Source organism: Prosopis cineraria, unplaced genomic scaffold, assembly GCF_029017545.1.
Source record: "Prosopis cineraria cultivar Desert tree isolate PC_DT_omini unplaced genomic scaffold, ASM2901754v1 PC387, whole genome shotgun sequence".
Lineage (NCBI taxonomy): Eukaryota > Viridiplantae > Streptophyta > Magnoliopsida > Fabales > Fabaceae > Prosopis > Prosopis cineraria.
In genome coordinates, this window is record NW_026555714.1 from 7,277 (window position 1) to 14,552 (window position 7,276).

The following is a 7,276-nucleotide window of genomic DNA, read 5'->3' on the forward strand; positions in this document are numbered from 1 at the left end:
CCTCAATTGACAAAAAATTTTTTTGCACATATAACTCATATCATAAGACCAAGTAAAAGAAATATTCTATCCTTTCTTAAATTTTAAAAATGACCTTTTTAATATTTAGTCTATAATTAATTTATAAATTACCCTTTTAATATCTGCTTTTTGCAAATGCTAAAAGTTCAATACGCAAGAAATTTTTAGAACTGAATACAATGAATGCGAGATATATAGTCAAAAATGATCTTTTTTTAAATATGAATGCAACAGAAAAGACGGAACTGGACGCAAGAGAGACAAACACAAGATAGTAGAGTAATGTGAGTGAGCTACAGTCGTGATTGTGAGAGACAAATGCAAGGTGAGATATATCGACAGTATTCAACAGAACGAAACACATCGATGGGGAATGGAGCTACAGATTCATGATTTTTTATTTTATTAGTTTAGGTATTTGACTTTCTGTGGTAACTAAAAGTCAAAATTTTTTTGTGGACTATTTTCGATCCATTTTTGGACAAATGATTATGTATTTTTTGTATGACTGATCTACGATACTATATCTTTGATATATTGTTGTATATCACTGATATACTTTTACAGATCAACATAATTAAACAAACAGACATAAACTTATTTATGATTGATATACAACGTATATTAATGATATAGTATTGCAGATCAGCAACACAAAAATATATAATCATTTACCCAAAATGAATCAAGCATAATCCGCAAAAAATTTAATGTTATCAAGAGATGTGAATATGGTGAAAATTTATGACAAATAATATATTCCAGGCTAGTCTTCTGCTTTCAAAAATGAAGTTTCCTTTTCAGTATCTAATGTCATCTTCATAGTGTTCTTAGGAAAAACAAAGAGAGAGAGAGAAGAAAAACTCTACAATAAACAAAGGCACCGGCATTTTTATATTAAAAAAAGGAATGATTCGGAGAAAAAAATAAGGAAAGATTCAGTTAGTTAAGAATTAGTTATATATATATATTGTGTTTTAATAATAAATTAATCTGAGGATAAAATTAAAATATATCTAATTAATTTTATGAATGGGTCAAATTTTAAAATATTTAAAATCTCATTCATAATTTATGAGAGCTATATTTTTCAAAACTATTGAGCTAATTTCCTTTGACAAAACGAGAATACTGTCATATATGCTATAAAAGTAAAAATTATAGTTTTGTCTTTTCTTAAATTGGGTTAAAAATCAATAACAAATTTTTTCCATATCATGTGTCGTGTATATTTCATTCATCTGATATTGAAAATTTATTAATAATAACAGAGTTAATTAACAGTAGGAGGTTTTGAAAAACAAAATTAAAAGTTAGAGAAATTAATTTTAAATGTTTAAAGGTGAAAAAAATCATATGGAATTATTTCAAACTTAAAAGAATTTTATATGTTTTAGCCGAATAGTTAACGATCCACCACTACAATAAATCTTCCATAAGGATGTAATTAAATAAAATTACAATAAAATGATAAAGAAACAAAATTAATCGTCAAATAAATTTGTAAGATTTTGTTGTTTGTTTGCCAGTAAAATTTGTAGGATTAATGAAAGGGTGATTTCCGTGAGAGGAAACTGGAGGCGCGGCTGCGTGAAGGAAGGCAGAAAGCCGAGGACGGAGCGTCCCAGGGAAAGCGTTCACGTGAAATGCGCCACGTGCCGTCTACCACGTACGTATACCATCCAAAAGTCCTCATGCTCTCGCGAATCTCGTTCACGAGCATGTCAAACGTTAATACATAATGTTTGACTCTTTTAAACAAGGGGAAACTAGAGTGAAGGACCACGTGGGAATAATATTTATAGGATTTTAAAAAAAATAATAAAAAATATTCCAAAAAAATTAATTAATTCAAGTTAGATTCTAAATATTAAATTTTAAAAATTTATAAATTTATTTATTAATTTTACAACTGTGTTGTGATAAATTGTAAATTTTTTTTAATTTTAAACATAATTAAAAAATAAAAAAGTGTATTTTATAAAATTTAAAATATAGTTATAAATTTATCATAATAGAGTTGCAAAATTGAGAGATTTAATTATAAATTTTTAAAATTTAATATTTGAGACCTAACTTAAATTAATTGATCTAAGACCTTTCTATCATTCTCTCTTAATAAAATTCTCATTATTAAGGAGGATCAATTACCAAAATATTAATTTAAAAATCTAAATTATCCCAGTCAAATCTCCTGCATTATGCCACTTCATATTTTAGTTTTCTTATATAGTTTACCAATAAATGGGTATTAGTTGAAATTCATGCATCTCATATATTATATTAATCATACATGTGAATTTATTTTTAATTAACTTGATTATGGTGTGAAGTGCATTCAGTTCAATAAGAAGCTTTTTTTTTTCCTAGTCAAAAGAAGAAGAAGTCGTTTTTATTGCTCAAGAGTATTATTTTATTGAAGACAATCTTATTTGAGATAAATCATATACTAAATGTGAAAATCTCTTTAAATAAGAATTTGAACTTTAATTCATTATGTTGTGAAAAATTAGCTCAATCTAACCCTCATTAATAATAAGAAGCTTTTAAATTGTTACATATAAGTGTTCATCAAAATTGTTGAACGCCAAACATTGCACCCCCAACATGAAAGGAAAAGGAGAAAAATGAAGAAAACAAAAGGCAAATGGATGTAACATAGTAATTTGGCCAATTTTTGGGGAAGGGCGTATGGTCTATCAATTATGTCTTGGTCCTCCACATAATTTGAATTTTTATAGTCCTTTATTAATAAACTATCATTGGCATGAGTTACATTGCACTTCATGACCAAGTACATGTTTTAAAATTTTTTTCATGTTATAAAATTTATTAATTATTTTTTTCCATCATATTATAATTTTTCATTTGAATAAATGAACAATTATTCTTAAACTTTAAATTTAATAATACCATAAATTTTGAACTTATTTATTGTGCGAACTATCCCTACACTTTTGAAAGTGATGCATTTTGGCCCTTGCCATTAACTAAGAGCAAAATATGTTAGGTCGAACTAAGCTTTGGCCAAACAGGTCTTAGCTTGTATGACAGGTCATAAACATAAACTTGACTTGAAGTTTATATAATATTTTTTCATGACTCAAGCTATAACCTATCTAAAATCTAATATAATGTAAAAATTTATTAAAAGCTTACTTAAAAATAAGCCTTGTAAATATACTTACATATTAATTTTAAATATATTAAATATACTTTAACTATTGAAGTCTATATTCATATAACATGATTCTCCGTTTCAATATATAATAATTAAGACGACATACCAACTACAATATGATAATAAAATAACAACATTAAAATTAATATATATGTCCAATATGATTACAAACATAATTAGAAATAAAAAAAGGATGGATTGATTAAAAATTAAAAGGTAAACTAATGTATACATAATATATTACATAACAACACACACACACACACACAAGTTTGCTAATTAGACTTGTAGGCTAAACATTGTAAAAGGAATGGCCTATTTAATTAAATATGTTTAATCAAAGGCCTTAGGAAGCTTGGGCCTATTTAGTAAATAATTTAGGTTAATCTGAAAATAGGTTGGACTATAGGCCCCTATTTATTTTTAGTCTTGTCATTAATAAAAGTTAACTTTGACAATTAGTTGATTATAAAAAAACCTCATAATTACGGAAAATGATTTTTTTTTTATCATTTATGTAATTTTGTGGGTCATTATTTGTAATGTTTGAATCTTTTATTATAATTTTTAAATTTTTTTATCTTTTTATGTAATTTTTTAAGAAACATCTATCAATGAAAATTCCAATCTTCATTCACCATATTGTGAGAATAAAATCCCCTTAGGTAAACAACTTCTATAGTTCTATTAGTAATCGTAACAAAATTATCATCTGCCAGGACGGTTCAAGAGGCAAATTGGGCCAATCATCTGAACAAGGTTGAAATGATTTTTTAATGGAAAACTAATTGGGCCCATGGGTTATCAAATTCGGCCCAGTCTATATACATCACCGTGATAATTTGAAGACGGAATCCACGAATTCCCAAGCTCCACGTTATAGATCACACCGACGAGCATTAATCTATTCGGATGAATCAATCTTGAAGGGAATAGGATGTCATCAGACTCATGTGTGATTGTTTGATATTATATTAGTTGGCTTACACTATAATTATATGTTTAGGAAAAATTAGTTGGTACTGAGTTTTCCTTTTCCAAATATAGTTAGGCCAAAAGTTAAAATTTAAAACTTTTACATTCGTTGCATTAAAATCTACCGTTAACAACATTTAACGTATTTTAAATTTATTAAATAATCTATTTATCCTTTCACATTTCCTTTTGAAATTTGATATTTTATGATTTATAAGTTTAATGTAACACACACCAAATTTTTTTTTTATTAATTTAACTCAACCCATAGTGGGTTACAGCCACCCAACACATTTTTATATCAATAATTTTAATATAAAATATTTTATAATTGGCTTCAACTCACACACTATAACATTTCAGATAAATTTTTACCTCCCACATGCCCATTAGACTAAATCACATTTGTCCATCCTTTATACTCCCAACAAGTAAACTAAATCACATTTGTCCATCCTTATACTCCCAACAAGTAAAATAAGCAATTAAATAAATTTTCAACACAAGCCAGTTATTTGGCCTTATGATCATGCCATTTTAACCAATCCAAAGTAAATCAAATATTAAAATTACAGTCATCCAAATTATACCAAAAATAGAAATAGTTTGAAAGGCATGATTACATTTATATATTCATATAATTGATAATAAAAAAAAAGTCCTAATATTGGCAATATAACACATTATAAATCATAAATTAAATACCCAAAAGAGACAGTGGATCTATACCACTAAGCCTCTGGGACTCCTCCACGTGTCACTCGTGGCTCTTCTCCTGAAAATTGTTAACCACATAATGAGACTCAAAAGTCCCAGTAACCAAAGCCAATTTATGATAGTGTATACAAACAGTTAAGTGTGTACTTATTAAGTGAAAATTAAAAATAATATAATTCCAACAAATATAAGAAATATTACAATACACACAAACAACCATCCTTATATCCCTCCATTAACCTCGAGCCGTAGCCCTCACTCGTGCTAAATTACCCGGCCAAAGGTAGATTAGCCCGAGCCCTTACAAGCCACCTATTGAGCTCCAATAGGGGCGTACCACGTGGCACATAAATACAACAATAACAACAAGTCTCCCAACACCTCCCACAATAATTAAACAAATTCATAATAATATTGCACAATTATACAATATTACAAAATTCATAATTTTCTCAATAATCACCCAATTAACATGAAGTAACACTAATCACAAATTAAAAGCATGGTTACCTTGTGGCTTTTTCAATAAATTATTCCTTAAAATTTCTCTCTCACCACAATCTTCACCAGTAATACAATCTATAAAATAACATATTATTTATAAATATTAGTTTCAATTTTTAAAACTAATAAAATAATTCTAATAATAGAATTAAAAATATAATATAATTTTTAATTTCAATCTTAATACAAATTTATAGTTAATACTATTAAGTAAAATTTTTAACTCCTCTTTTAATTATCAATAAACATTAATAATCTAAAAATCAACTTCTAAATTAATTTCTATTATCAAAATTTTCTTTTTATTTTATAAATTTGTACCTAAAATACCCAAAAATTAAAAATTAAGTTTCTAGCTTAGAATCATAATCCTATAACCATAATAATTCATTTCTCATCCCAAATAATCATCTAAACCTCAATAAATCAACATATATTTTCAGATCTAGTTTAGAATTTGATCCATAAGCCACAGATTCAAAGATCATCAATAAATTTATACTCTAGAACATTTATTATACTACTGACAACCTCAAAAATCATATTTATTCAACATAAATTCATCCCTCTTTCAGATCTTAAATTTTCTACCACTACAAACTCAGAAACCAAAGAAAAATGATGACTAAGAAAAATTTTTAGAACACTTACTTAGTCTTGAAAAGCTTAAAATCACACCCTAAATATCCTATTAAAAACTCTTACCTTAAAACCCAGCACCGGTGAACTTGGCTCACAGATGCTCTCTCTGCCGAAGCTCACGCACGAAAGAAGGAATGAAGAAACGAAAGGAAACGGGTGAGTTTTATAAAAATTCAGTGGGTCCCACATCTTTTTTTTATTATTTTTTTTCTCCTCTCTCCTTTTTTTATTATTATAATATAAATATAATCATTGCGGGGGGAAAGAGCACCGAAAGCATCTTGTTCTCTTCTTTCTTTCCTTCTTTCTCATACTTTTTTTTTATTATTATAATAATAATAATAATATTTTAATAATAATATTTTATTATTATTATTATTATTATTTTTTATTATTTTTATTATTTTTTTTAAATTTAGAATTATATCCTAAGTTAGATTTAATAATCATCTCCTACTAATTTACTTACCTCTAAATATTTTTTTTAAATTTCTATTTACCAAAAATTAACTATTAAAATTTAAATTGGGATGTTACATTTAACATTTTCATTATTTGTAATTTATATCTATATATATATGTATATTCTTTAAATATATCTAATTAAGTTTTTTAATATTTAAAAATATTTTCTACATTAATACAATAACTCTTTTATTTTGTATAGTTTTGTTTTAATTTTAATATTTTTTCTTAAGTTTATCAAATTGCATACTTTGTACTCCCTCTGTTAAAAAATATAAAATATTTTTAATTAAATTTTACTTTTAATAAGTAATTATTTACTTATAAACTAATTATATTTTTCTATATTTATTCCTATTAAACAATGTACAATAAATATAAAGTTATTCATCAATAAGGGTAATTTAAAAAAAAAGGTAATGATTATATCTCAAAAAACTAAAAATACCTTATATTTTTGAACATCCAACTTCTCAAAAAATATCTTATATTTTTAAACGAAGGGAATATATGTGTGCATGTGGGAGAGACACATATATAATTCATATCTTTTTTAATTCTTTCTACCAGCCTATATCCTTTTTGGTTATTTAAACTTGCTTTTTCTTTAATACAAACTTGCTTTTTAATTATATCATCTAAATAAATTTTAATTTGTTAAATTAAATTTTTACAAAATAATATCCAAACATAAATTACACTGTGATAATTGACTTTTAACACAATTTTAGTTTGTAAACTGTAATTTATACAAAATATAGTTCTACAAAC